Source organism: Arachis ipaensis, chromosome B5 (assembly GCF_059453495.1).
Source record: "Arachis ipaensis isolate K30076 ecotype BB chromosome B5, ASM5945349v1, whole genome shotgun sequence".
In the NCBI taxonomy this organism is placed as follows: Eukaryota; Viridiplantae; Streptophyta; class Magnoliopsida; order Fabales; family Fabaceae; genus Arachis; species Arachis ipaensis.
Window position 1 is genome coordinate 136206667 of NC_142440.1, and position 14832 is coordinate 136221498.

Genomic DNA, 14832 nt, shown 5'->3' on the forward strand with positions numbered 1-14832 from the left:
TTCCTTTATTCTCTCATGAATTTTCGAAAATTTGATTTGATTTAGTCAAAAAGTTTTTAAAATTTAGTTGTTTCTTATGAGTCAAATCAAATTTTCAATTTAAAAATCCTATCTTTTTCAAAAATAAAATCTTTTTCATTCTTTTTCATAATTTTCGAAAATTCCAAATTGATTTTCAAAAATCTTTTTCTTATTTTGTTTCATAATTTCAAAATCTTTACTAACAATTAATGTGGTTGATTCAAAAATTTTAAGTTTGTTACTTGCCTAGTAAGAAAGGTTCAATCTTTAAATTTTAAAATCCTATCTTTTTGTTTCTTGTTAGTCAAGTAATCAACTTTGATTTTCAAAATCAAATCTTTTTAAATTTTTTTTCAAATCTTTTCCAAAATAAGTTTCAATCACATCTTTTTCAAAATCAATTTCAATTTCAAAATCTTTTCTAACTTCCTATCTTTTCAAAATTTGATTTTCAAATCCTTTTCAATTAACCACTTAAGTTTTTGTTTGATTCTTATCTTTTTCAAAACTACCTAACTAACTCTCTCTTTCTAATTTTCGAAAATCCCTTTCCTCTTTTTTCAAAATTCCTTTTTAATTAACTAATTATTTTAAATTTTAATTTTAATTTTATTTCTTTTCTTATTTTCAAATTTTAACTTTAATTTTAAATTAAAAACAAAAAAAAATTATTTTTATTTTTTATTTTATTTAATTTTCGAATTCTTCCCTTTCTCATCTCCTTCTAATTATTTATTCATCTACTAACACTTCTCTTCCACCCAAGAATTCGAACCCACTCTTCCCCTCTGTGTTTGGATTCTTATCTTTTCCTTCCTCTATTCTTCTCTTCTTATACTTACATAAGGAATCTCTATACTGTGACATAGAGGATTCCATATTTTCTTTTCTGTTTTCTTCTTTTTCATATGAGCAGGAACAAAGATAAGAACATTCTTGTTGAAGCTGATCCTGAACCTGAAAGGACTCTGAAGAGGAAGCTAAGGGAAGCTAAAGCACAACTCTCTGGAGAAAATCTGACAGAAATTTTCGAAAAAGAAGGAGACATGGCCGAAAATAATAACAATGCAAGGAAGATGCTTGGTGACTTCACTGCACCAAATTACAGCTTACATGGAAGAAGCATCTCAATCCCTGCCATTGGAGCAAATAATTTTGAGCTAAAGCCTCAATTAGTTTCTCTGATGCAACAGAACTGCAAGTTTCATGGACTTCCATCAGAAGATCCTTTTCAGTTCTTAACTGAATTCTTGCAAATCTGTGATACTGTTAAGACCAATGGGGTTGATCCTGAGGTCTACAGGCTTAAGCTTTTCCCGTTTGCTGTAAGAGACAGAGCTAGAATATGGTTGGACTCTCAATCTAAAGATAGCCTAAACTCTTGGGATAAGCTGGTCATGGCTTTCTTAGCCAAGTTCTTTCCTCCTCAAAAGCTTAGCAAGCTTAGAGTGGATGTTCAAACCTTCAAACAGAAAGAAGGTGAATCCCTCTATGAAGCTTGGGAGAGATACAAGGAACTCACCAAAAAGTGTCCTTCTGACATGCTTTCAGAATGGACCATTCTGGATATATTATATGATGGTCTGTCTGAATTATCAAAGATGTCATTGGACCATTCTGCAGGTGGATCCATTCACCTAAAGAAAACACCTGCAGAAGCTCAGGAACTCATTGACATGGTTGCAAATAACCAATTCATGTACACTTCTGAGAGGAATCCTGTAAATAATGGGACACCTCAAAGGAAGGGAGTTCTTGAAATTGATGCTCTGAATGCCATATTGGCTCAGAACAAAATATTAACTCAGCAAGTCAATATGATTTCTCAAAGTCTGAATGGAATGCAAGCTGTATCCAACAGTACTCAAGAGGCATCTTCTGAAGAAGAAGCTTATGATCCTGAGAACCCTGCAATAGCAGAGGTGAATTACATGGGTGAACCCTATGGGAATACCTATAATCCCTCATGGAGAAATCATCCAAATTTCTCATGGAAGGATCAACAAAAGCCTCAACAAGGCTTTAATAATGGTGGAAGAAACAGGTTTAGCAATAGCGAGCCCTTTTCATCATCCACTCAGCAACAGACAGAGAATTCTGAGCAGAATCCATCTAGCTTAGCAAATATAGTCTCTGATCTATCTAAGGCCACTTTCAGTTTCATGAACGAAATAAGGTCCTCCATTGGAAATTTGGAGGTACAAGTGGGCCAGCTGAGTAAAAGGGTTACTGAAACTCCTCCCAGTACTCTCCCAAGCAATACAGAAGAGAATCCAAAAAGAGAGTGCAAGGCCATTACCTTGCTTGGTGTGGCCGTACCCAAAGAGGAGGAGGAGGACATGAATCCCAGTGAGGAAGACCTCCTGGGACGTTCAGTGACCAATAAGGAGTATCCTGATAAACCACTATTTTGGTTTATAATGTGCTTAATTGTGTGGTTTTATCATGATCTTTACCCACTTATTCATATGATTAGCATGCATTTATATTTCCTTCCTAAAATTATTACATGATTGAAAACTTGCTTCCTAAGAGACTTTTAATTATGTATTTTAATTCTCATTTATTCCATTCAATGCCGTGATCTGTGTGTTAAATGTTTCAGGCTTTATAGGGCATGAATGAGTTGGAGATTGGAAAGGAAGCTTGCAAAAATGGAAGGAACACAAGAAATTAAGGAGATGACCAGCGGGAAGTGACGCGGCCGCATGGCTCACGCGACCCCACGGATTGGAATAGCATAAGTGACGCGGAGGCATGGACGACGCGCCCGCGTGGCAAAGCAAAACGCCGAATGACGCGTCCGCATGAATGACGCAATCGCGTGACGTGCGCGATCTGCATAATCTGCAGAATTCGCTGGGGGCGATTTTGGGCCCTGTTTTGACCCAGTTTTCGGCCCAGAAAAGCAGACTAGAGCCAGAAAACATGCAGAAACCAGAACAACATTCATTCCACACAATTTTTAGTTTTTAGATCTAGTTTTACTCCTCCTCTAGGTTTTCTCTCTACACATTCATAGTTCTTAGGATTTTATTTCTATTGCTCTTTGCATTGGGATATTGAGAAGAGTTATTACCTCATCAAGACTTCGTCATTCTAGTTCGTTTTCTTTACTTGGCTTCGCTCTTCCATGTCCTTTAATTTACTCAATTTTATTATTGGATTATTTTAGAATTTATTAATACAAGAATTACTTTTATTTTTAATTGATTCCTTTGAGTTTTATTTATCATGTCTTTCTTTAATTCACTTTCCTATGTTATAAGTTCTACATTCACAATGAGCGAGTAGTTCCCTAACTTGATGGGGAGTTGATTGAAAGGAACCCTTGAGTTGGGGTGCTTAAAAGAAAAATTGTAATTGGGTTCGTTGTTGGAATGCTCTCTAGTCACTGACACTAATCCTTTTCAAGTGAGCGGATTGGAACTTGTGAATAGAAACAGCATTCCAACTTGTTTGAATTTCCCTTACCTAGTAAGGGATAACTAAACAGAACAACCTTCAATTATCAATTAATCTTGAGAGTACTTTAACAAGAATAGGGCTTCCAACTAATCTACTCCCAGTCAAGGCTTTTATTTAAATTACTTAATTTCTCCAATTTAATTTCCTGTTTATTCAACTCAAACTCTTTTTGAAAACATCTGATTAATAAAATAGCACACCTTTCTGCAACTCGTTGGGAGACGACCTGGGATTCATACTCCCAGTATTTTAATTTTAATTTTTGTGACAACCATTCTAAATTGATAAGCGGATTTCTGGTTGGTTAAGAACTATACTTGCAACGCATATCTTATAACAATTCTTAATTCGCCAATTTTCGCAACGTCAATTTTTGGCGCCGTTGCCGGGGAGTTGCAATAGAGTGCTAAGTTATTGATTGGAATTTATTTATTTGCATTTTACTTTATCTTGCTACTATGAGATGCTTGTTTCTTTCGTTAGATGACGCGTTCACTTCCTGATCCAAGCTTGCCAGTATTTGATCCTGAGATTGAAAGAACTATTTCACGAATAAGGCAAGCTCGACGTCGGTTAGTCCTCTCTAAGGGCGGATCTGAAACGTCACTTGAGGAAGAAACCAACCCCCATTCTACTGATTCGGTTGATTTACGTACAGATAACATGGCAGCAGCTAGGAGAATTACTATCCAGGAGGCTGGAGCCCCTGATTTTTCAATGCAACCGTTTCAAGCGCATCACCCATCGGTGGCTACAGATTTTGAAATAAAGACTGTACTGCTCAATTTGATGCCCAAGTTTCATGGCTTACCTGCTCAAGAGCCTATCAAGCACCTGAGAGATTTCCAAGCAGCCTGTTCTACTGTTAGGCATGATGGTACAGATGAAACTTCAATTTTGTTGAAAGTTTTCCCATTTTCTCTTGAGGGAAAGGCAAGAGAGTGGTACTACACTCAACCCGCAGCAACTGTATCCGACTGGGATACACTTAGAAGAGAATTTTTGGGAAAGTTCTTTCCAGCTGAAGTTACTGATAAACTGAGGAAAGACATTTCCATGATTGTTCAGGACGAATCCGAGACTCTCTATGAATACTGGGAGCGCTTCAATAATCTTCTGGAAGCATACCCCCACCATATGATTAACAAGATAGTGTTGCTCGGTTACGTCACACAGGGCATGAGGCCCCAAGATAAGACCACATTGGAAAGTGCTAGCAATGGGTCTATGAAAAAGTACAAGACCACTGATGAGGCATGGCAATTGATCAGCAACTTAGCTGAATCCACTCGGAATCACAGGCAGAAACAAGGCCGTTCAAAAGCCGTTGTAGAAGTATCCTCTAGCAAAGAGACTGCTGCTCTAATTCAGAGTATCTGTGAAATGACCAACTTGCTGAAGCAGATGAAATTGAATCAACAACAAGTTCAGCAAGCTTAACCTTCTCCACCACAGCAAAGCCAACAGTTAGTCCCACAGAGAGTTTGCAGAATCTGTGATGATTATAGCCATTATACTGATGAATGTTCACAGCTCCAGCAGGAAGACAACACCGTGGCAGCCACTCATAACTTCTATGACCGCCCCAACCAAGGGTACAATCAAAGTGGCAGTTACAACCACGGATGGCAGGACAATTCTAACCAGAATTGGCGAGACAACAACAACAACAGAGGAGGCAGAGACAATCAGGGAAATCAGAGGTGGAATAATAACAACAACAGGCAGCAGAACCAGTACCAGCCTTACAGAGCACCTCACCTGAGGCAATCCCAAGGACTACAGAATACCCAACAGTAGACCTCTCAAATTACTTATCCTTCTTCATCTGCTAATGATGACTTACTACAATCTATTGATCAGAGACAACAGACCATGGAAAATAACCTTTATGCTACACTAAATGGTCTGAACTCTATCCTGCAAGCTCTTGTCTCACAGATTGGATCAATGAATAACTCCAATAACCAGCCTTTGAGCTCCAGTGGAATTCTCTCTCAACTATTACCCAATCCAAAGGGTGGCCTTAATGCCATTACCCTAAGGTTCGGAACCACACTGCAGGAGAGGAATCAGGAGGAGCCAAGCCCACCAGAACATGCCTCAGCTGAAGAGGTAGTGGAAATAGAAGATGTTGAAGAGGAAGAAGACATACAGGACATAGATGAAAAAGAAGAAGTTCAACCACAGGAGGAAGCACCAAAGGGCGCAGACATTGCAGAAGACACCACTCCCATTCAATTTCCACAACTTGCAAGGAAGCCCAGGAAGCAGCTGGAACTTGATCCCAAAATGGTAGAGATATTCAAAAAGGTTGAGGTAACTGTTTCTCTTTTTTATGTTATTTAACAGGTACCTAAATATGCCAAGTTTCTAAAAGATTTATGTATACATAAAGACAAAATTAATGAATTAGAAACTATTCCTTTAGGTAGTTCCATATCTGCTTTAATGGAAGGTTTACCTGAAAAGTGTAGTGACCCAGGTCCATGTATGGTTAATTATACTATTGGAAGTGTGATATTTTCTGACTGCATGTGTGATTTAGGAGCATGTGTGACTATAATGCCTTTGTCTATATATGATATTTTGAGGCTCTCCCTCCCTTAAAAAGGTCGGCAGCTCGTTTTGTGTTAGCAGATAAAAGTATTATTACAGTGGCTGGAGTTGCTGAAGATGTATTAGTGGGCATTAAGGGGCTCACATTTTCCATTGATTTTTATATCCTGGAGATGCTCCAAAATGACTCAGAGAAGCCATCATCAATCCTACTCGGAAGACCATTCCTGAAGACCTCGAAGTTCAAATTAGATGCTTTTTCAGGAACATACTCTTTTGAAATAGATGGCCGAGTAGTAATCTTCAATCTGAATGGAGTTATGAAGCATCCTCCGGAGGATCATTCTATCCTCCAGTGTGACATTATAGATGAAACCGTGGCTGAAGTTCACCAGGAGGAATTTGAAGAGAAGTACATAGGACAAAGTCCAAGTGTGGGGACATTCTCAGAGGACAATGATAATGCTTTACCATTGTTACCAGCTCCAGACAACCCAGAGCCTGACCACGATCAGAAGTTAGAATTAAAACCCCTTCCTCCACACCTCAAATATGCTTACCTTGAAGACGAGCAGAAGTTTCCAGTTATCATTGCATGGGAACTCACTTCTCAACAGAAAGAGCAGTTACTTAGTGTGCTGAGGAAGCACAAGAAGGCAATTGGTTGGAATTTGGCAGACATACTAGACATCAACCCTCAAGTCTGTGAGCATAGAATATTTTTAGAAGAGGGAGCAAGACCTATCCGTCAACCCCAGAGAAGACTAAACCCCAATATCTTAGAGGTTATCAAAAAGGAAGTGACCATACTACTGGAGACAGATATCATCTATCCCATCTCAGACAGTGAATGGGTAAGCCCAGTACAAGTGGTGCCCAAGAAGTCTGGAGTCACTACAGTGAAGAATGAGCACGGAGAGCTCATGGCAACCAGAGTTTAGAACGCCTGGAGGGTCTGCATTGACTACAGATGCCTCAACCAGGCCACTCGTAAGGATCACTATCCTCTTCTATTCATTGATTAAATGCTGGATCGCCTGTCAGGTAAATCACATTATTGCTTTTTAGATGGTTACACAGGTTATTTCCAAATTCATATAGCTCCTGAAGATAAGGAAAAGACTACTTTCACATGTCCTTTTGGGAGTTACGCTTACAAGAGAATGCCCTTTGGCTTGTGCAATTGATGAGCGGATAATTTATACGCTTTTTGGCATTGTTTTACTTAGTTTTTAGTATGATTTAGTTGGTTTTTAGTATATTTTTATTAGTTTTTAATTAAAAATCACATTTCTGGACTTTACTATGAGTTTGTGTGTTTTTCTGTGATTTCAGGTATTTTCTGGCTGAAATTGAGGGAGCTGAGCAAAAATCTGATTCAGGCTGAAAAAGGACTGCTGATGCTGTTGGATTCTAACCTCCCTGCACTCAAAGTGGATTTTCTGGAGCTACAAAACTCCAAATGGCGTGCTCTCAATTGCGTTGGAAAGTATACATCCAGGGCTTTCCAGCAATATATAATAGTCTATACTTTGCTCAAGGATAGACGATGTAAACTGGCGTTCAACGCCAGTTCCATGTTGCAGTCTGGCGTCCAGCGCCAGAAACAAGTTACAAGTTGGAGTTCAACGCCAGAAACAGGTTACAACCTGGCGTTGAATGCCCAAAACAGCCCAGGCACGTGAGAAGCTTAAGTCTCAGCCCCAGCACACACCAAGTGGGCCCCAAAAGTGAATTTCTGCACTATCTATCATAGTTTACTCATTTTCTGTAAACCTAGGTTACTAGTTTAGTATTTAAACAACTTTTAGAGATTTATTTTGTATCTCATGACATTTTTAGATCTGAACTTTGTACTCTTTGACGGTATGAGTCTCTAAACTCCATTGTTGGGGGTGAGGAGCTCTACAGCGTCTTGATGAATTAATGCAATTATCTTTGTTTTCCATTCAAACACGCTTGTTCCTATCTAAGATGTTCATTCGCGCTTCACTATGAAGAAGGTGATGATCCGTGACACTCATCACCTTCCTCAATCCATGAACATGTGCCTGACAACCACCTCCGTTCTACATCAGATTGAATGAGTATCTCTTAGATTTCTTAATCAGAATCTTCGTGGTATAAGCTAGAATTGATGGCGGCATTCATGAGAATCTGGAAAGTCTAAACCTTGTCTGTGGTATTCTGAGTAGGATTCAAGGATTGAATGGCTGTGACGAGCTTCAAACTCGCGATTGTTGGGCGTAGAGACAGGCGCAAAAGAATCAAGGGATTCTATTCCGACATGATCGAGAACCAACAGATGATTAGCCGTGCTGTGACAGAGCATTTGGACCATTTTCACTGAGAGGACGGGAAGTAGCCATTGACAACGGTGACACCTTACATACAGCTTGCCATGGAAGGAGCCTTGCGTGTGTGAAGAGGAGTACAAGAGAAAAACTGAAATAAAGAAGACAAAGCATCTCCAAAACCCCAACATATTCTCCATCATTGCACAATAAGTATTTATATTTATGCCCTTTGACTCTTTACAATTGAAGTTGAAAAACATTGTTGTTGGCATCCTGACTAAGAATAATAAGATAACCATAGCTTGCTTCAAACCAACAATCTCCGTGGGATTCGACCCTTACTCACGTAAGGTATTACTTGGACGACCCAGTGCACTTGATGGTTAGTGGTACGAATTGTGAAAGGTGTGATTCACAATTCGTGCACCAGCAATGCACCAGCTACTTTCCAAAGGTGCATGATGAGTCTTTTCTCTGATCTTATTGAGGACTGTATGGAAGTTTTTATGGATGATTTTAGTGTATATGGTGATTCCTTTAGCCTTTGCTTAGATGGATTATCTAGAGTATTAGATAGATGTGTCAGTACAAACCTTGTATTAAAATTTGAAAAATGTCACTTTATGGTAAAACAAGGTATTGTACTAGGACATGTTGTGTCTAATACTGGCATTTCTGTAGATCCAGCAAAGGTGGATGTTATTTCTAGTTTACCTTACCCCTCTTCTGTGAGGGAAGTCCATTCGTTCCTTGGCCATGCAGGTTTTTACAGGAGATTCATTAAGGACTTCAGTAAGGTAGCTCTTCCCTTATCCAGACTACTGCAGAAGGATATTGAGTTCGGGTTCAGTGAGGATTACAAACAAGCATTTGATAAGCTGAAGACTGCCCTGACTCAAGCTCCAATTGTGAGAGGACTGACAAACCCCAATTTGACGGTTTGTCTTGTATTGATTTTAGGGGATTTTATCACCTTTTACCCATATTTATTCAATGAAATAGCATAGTTTTGTGATTGTCTCCTAATTTGTGCTTGGATGTGAAAACATGCTTTCTAGACCTTAAATTAGCTAAATTCAATTCACCTTTGATTCCACTAGATACCTTGATATGTTTGTTAGTGATTTCAGATTGAAAAGGGTAGGAATGGATCAAAGGAGTGAAGAGGAAAGCATGCAAAGTGGAGAAATCATGAAAAGTCAAAGAAGTTGAACTCGCCCATGGACGCGTGCGCGCACCTGGCGCTTGCGCGCACCTGCGAATCACCCCATGGACGCGTACGCGTGCTGTGCACGTACGCGTCGGTGCTGGTTTATGATTTTTTAATGAAAACGTGGCCAACGAATTCTGAAGGGTTGTGGGGCCCAATCTCAACCAACTTTGGCGCCTAAACTGCTATTTAAAGCCAAGGATTGAAGAGCAAAGGGGGATTGCAATCATACACACTCATTAGGATTAGTTTAGAATAGTTTTAGAGAGAGAAGCTCTCACTTCTCTCTAGAATTAGGATTAGGATTAGATTTAGTTCAATAATCTTAGATCTAGGTTTTAATCTTTGCTTTCTTCCACTTCTATCTCTCAATTCTTTGTTGTTACATTCATCTTCCTCTATTATTTTGTTATAATTTCCTTTATGTTGTTCTTATACTTTGTTGTAGATCTACTTTTGTTCCTCCTATTCTCTTTCAATTCAATTAGAGGTAATTCATAATAATTGTGTTCATTTGATTTGTTGTTGTTTAATTCCTTGCAATTGAGTAGTGTAGATTTACTTTTCTTGCAATTTTACTATGCTTACCTTTTATGCCTTCCAAGTGTTTGATGAAATGCTTGGTTGGATTTTAGAGTAGAATTTTATACTCTTGGCTTGGAAAGGTAACTTAGGAACTCTTGAATTACTAATGTCCAAGTAATTGATGATTGGGAGCCATTCACTCTAGTTCTCACTAATTGAATTAGTGGAGAGTTAGGACTTATGGACTAGGATTGATATAGCTCATTTGACTTTCCTTTACTACTAGTTAGAGGATGATTTAATGAGATTAATCCTTGCCAATTCTCATATTGTGGTTAGTGATTAGGATAGAGATCCTTGACCACCAACCCTTGCCAAGACCTTTTTAGCCATTAGTTTACTTTCTTACCATTTATCTTTCATGCTTCATATCAAAACCCCAAATATAACTCACAACCAATAACAAAACACTTCATTACAATTCCTAGGGAGAACGACCCGAGGTTTGAATACTTCGGTTATTAATTTTAGGGGTTTGTTACTTGTGACAAACAATCTTTTGTATGAAAGGATTATTGTTTGGTTTAGAAACTATACTTGCAACGAGAATTCATTTGTGAAATTCTATACCATCAAAAATCCATTCAACAAAATGGCGCCGTTGCCGGGGAATTGCAATGGTGTTATGTTATTGGTTATTGTATATATGTGAATAGTGTGAATATGTGTGCTTTTGTTAGCTCTTGCTAGTTTTAGGATTTAATTTTCTTGCTTCTTATTTGATTTTGTTTTCATTTTCCTCTTGCTATCATGAATTCTCACTTTGGCTATGAGTGTAGTTACAATTATGTTGTAGGTGATGAGGACTATAATGAGAATGTGTATCAAGGATGGGATAACCAAAGGTGGGAGGAGCCATATACATATGATCAATCTTCATGGCAACAACCTCCACCAATGCACTATGAAGAAGAGCCATTCTATGATGCATACCAACCCAATGGCTATGGTGAATCTCCTTGTGACTTTCAAGAACCACCACCATATGCCTATGAGTCATATCCTCAACATGAACCTCAACCACACTCACAAGCCTATTTTCACCAACCACCTTCATATGACCCTAATCCATATCCATCCTACCAACAACCATATGAGCCATATGAACCACATATAGAGCCACCATCATCTCAACATCACCACTTCTAAGAGCCACCCCCTCCATGTTATTACCAAGATGAACCACCTCCAATATATGAAAATTTCCAACCACAAGATGAATACTACTTTTCACCACAACCTCCCATGGAAGAATACTCATATCCATTGATCCAAGAGCCACATGATCCTAATCATATTATCCAAGAGGAACAAGAGTCAAGGGATCGTCTCAAGGAAGCATTGGATCAATTTCAAGCAACCATGGAGTGTGTTGTGCAACAAGTGGAAAGAGTGGAAATTATTGAACCACCACAACTCTACCAAGAAGAACCACCTTCCTACTATGAACCCTTCCCCCAAATTGATGAACCCTTCCATCCACCCCAACCTCCAATGGATGACATCCTTGACGTTCTTGTTCAAGGACAAGAGGAAATGAAAAGGGATGTGCAATAATTCACGGCCGCCTTGGATGAGGTGGTAAACCGGTTAGCATCCCAATGCTTGAACTCTCAAGGAACTCCCATGGCTACATGTGGGGAATCAAATGAAGAGCATAACATAAAAGGGAGATTGGTGGAGAATGAGGGAAGTTGCTTTGTATTGGAACAATTGGAGGAAGCTATGATTATTGAAGAAAGGGAAGAATTGGTTGAAGACTTAGGAGATGCGGAGCCTCCATGGGAATCTAGAATTGAACAAAACCCCTCCAAGATGATTGAAATTGATGCTAGGAAGGAAAGTGCACACCTTCCAAGACATATTCCATATGAAGATTTGGATGGGATAGAGCAAGAAGTGAGTTCCCTTGGTGATGAAGATCAAGCATCAAACCTTAGTGGTGAAGAATCCTTTGAGCATGAAGAACCTTCTCCCAACAAGATGGAAAGCAATGTGGAGGTAAATTTTTCTTACCCTCCCATTTATGACTTGAGTAGGAGAAAAGGTTTATATAAAATTGTTGAACAAAGGATTATAATTGAGAAGTCTTGTGAAGAGGTGGAAATCCTTAGAAAAAGGAGGATGGGAATTGAATACGCTTTATCAAAACTCTTGGAGTTGTCTTTGCCTAGGTTGCCATCTACTCCTTCATTTGAGTGGGTGAAATTTATTTCTATTAGCTTTATTATCCCACTTGAATATGGTTTCCTTGAAACGGATGGCCAACTTAGGGAGCTTTGTGGGATGAAGCGTAAACGAAAAAGGTTTTGTGGTTGGCGTTGTAAATCAAGGCTCATTATGGTTGATGCATCAAACATGAGATATAAAGGTTGGAGTAGTGCTCAAATAGATGGGTCTAGGAGGATTGTTGGCCACTATATAGAGAATTCACCTCACTCACCACCCGATTGGACTAATAATGATGATCAACCTCAAGACGGGTGTGAAAACAAAGTGTGGGATCCCGGATTACAAGAAGAGGATCAACTTTGGGAGCCCCAAGCTTGTGAAGAACTCCATCAAGACTTGGCTCAATCCATGAAGAATCTTGGGGCACAATGGAGAACCAAGCATTGGTGGGAGTTCCAAGATGAATACAAGCACAAGCCACCTTGATGAGGAGCTCCCCATAAGTCCAACTTAAGGACAATAAACAAAAGTGCTAGGTGGGAGACAACCCACCATGGTAAAATCCTTTCATTTTCTCTTTTGTATATATTGGTAGAATTAGTTTAATTTCATGTTTTGTTTAGTTAGTTGAGTATGTTTGGTAGTTTAAGTATGTTAAATAAGGTTTTATGGTGTTTTGGTAGCTGTTTGGAGGTTTGGAATGCTTGGATTGGTGCAAAAACATAGAAAAAATTTTTTGAAAAACAGAGCACCATCCACGCGTACGCGTACATGGCGCGTACGCACACTTCCAGCATTTTCGACCATCCACGCGCGCGCGCCATGCGTGCGTATGCGTGGATTGAGAAGTTCCAACCTCCATACATTTTCCAGAGAGTTGTGCCTGCGCCGCGCCAATGTTGTGCCTTTCGCACAAACCAACTCGCGCGTACGCGCACACGACGCGTACGCGCCACTCTCGAAATAAGCCAACGACGCGCGCGCGCCATGTGTGCGTACGCGCGGATTTCTTTCTTCCATCCACTTCTTTTTTTTTCCTCTTTCCATTTCTTTCCTTCTCCTTTCTTCTTCCCTCCTACTACCCCTCATCCAACACTTCCAAACACCATTGACAACCATTTATTTTAGTTAACAAATTAGTTAGTTAGTTAGTTGATTAGTTAGTTTTAGTTTAGTTTTCATTTTATTCTCTCTCTTTTCATCATAAGTGTTGGAGTATTGACTTTGTCTACTATACATTGCTATATCCCTTATTGCCTAAATGCTATTTTAGCATGAATGTTTTTAGATAATCTTTGTTGGATTCTATGATTGAGGTTATATTTTGTTACTTGGTTTTGAGTTCTTCATGCTTACCTTTTGAAAAATACCAAGTGATGAGAATTGTCTTCGAGCTTATAACTCTTTTGAATTGCATGTTGTAGCTAGCCATCATGTGATTTGAACCGTATTCTTTGATTAGGCAATCTCTTGATGGATGATGTTGAGCATTTACCTTAATGCTTTGTATTTCATGATTATATCCATCCATATGTTTGACTTGAATGCTTTCATGCTTCTCTAATGCTTGTCTTACCTTACAAGCTTACTTAAAGCATCTCAAGCACACTAGGATAAGTGAAGTGCATGCTTCTTTTGTGACATAGCTTTTATGCTAATGTGTATTCTAAACCGCGCAATTTAGAATTCACACACTTATTTGTCATTCATGTCACACTAATTCACTCACTCATTTCTAGTGATCTACCTCATTCCAACAATGTATGCTTTCTTGCTTTTATATCTTCTTATCTTATAGTGTTATATTTTTGTTTTTCATAACGAATGCACCACAAGCAACCATGGAAGCGGAAGAAGGAACACATAGCAATCCGGAGAGTCGCCGTACCCCCTTGCTCATCTTTGAGTGCACCGAGGACGGTGCAAACTTTTAAGTGTGGGGAGGTCGTCCGACCGGTCGGCGATTTTGGGTCGGCGATTTTGGGTGACAAATTTCTAATCCCAACACTTTTGCATTTCATTTTAGGTTTTTTTGGATTTTTACTTGCATTTTCTTATTTTTGCATATGTATACACAATAAGCTTAGTCAAGATAATGAGAATTTTTCAAGATTTCTATCTATAGGGCATGTCAATTGATTTGAGTGAAAACTTTTCATAGAACTTACTTGAATTATATATATTATGGATCATGTTTTGAGCTAAGAACACAATCTTGTGAGATTTGAGCCTAATGATGTGGTTACATCTTATAACCACTTATTTTTCCTTCTTGTGTGCATTATTCTCTTTCTATGATTGTAATCTTTGATTTGTTTGATTCTTTATGTCCATTATTTTGTGTATTCATGCATTTATATGATTGAGGCCATCATTTCATTTAGCTCACTTACCCAAATAGCCTACCTTTTATCTTCCATTGTTAGCCAAATTTGAGCCTACGATTAACCCACTTGTTCTTAATTTAGCACATTACAAGCCTTAAAGCGAAAAACAATAAATGTCCTTATTTGGATCTTT

At 38.8% G+C, this 14832-nt stretch overlaps 1 non-coding gene across 1 annotated transcript; it reads right to left on the reverse strand.

The window, feature by feature from the left end:
• Nucleotides 1–1460: 1460 nt before the first annotated feature.
• LOC148565893 (small nucleolar RNA R71) lies at nucleotides 1461–1568 on the reverse strand. The gene has a single exon (XR_015883870.1). It is a non-coding gene; the product is annotated as a small nucleolar RNA R71 (small nucleolar RNA).
• Between the last annotated feature and the right edge of the window lie 13264 nt (nucleotides 1569–14832).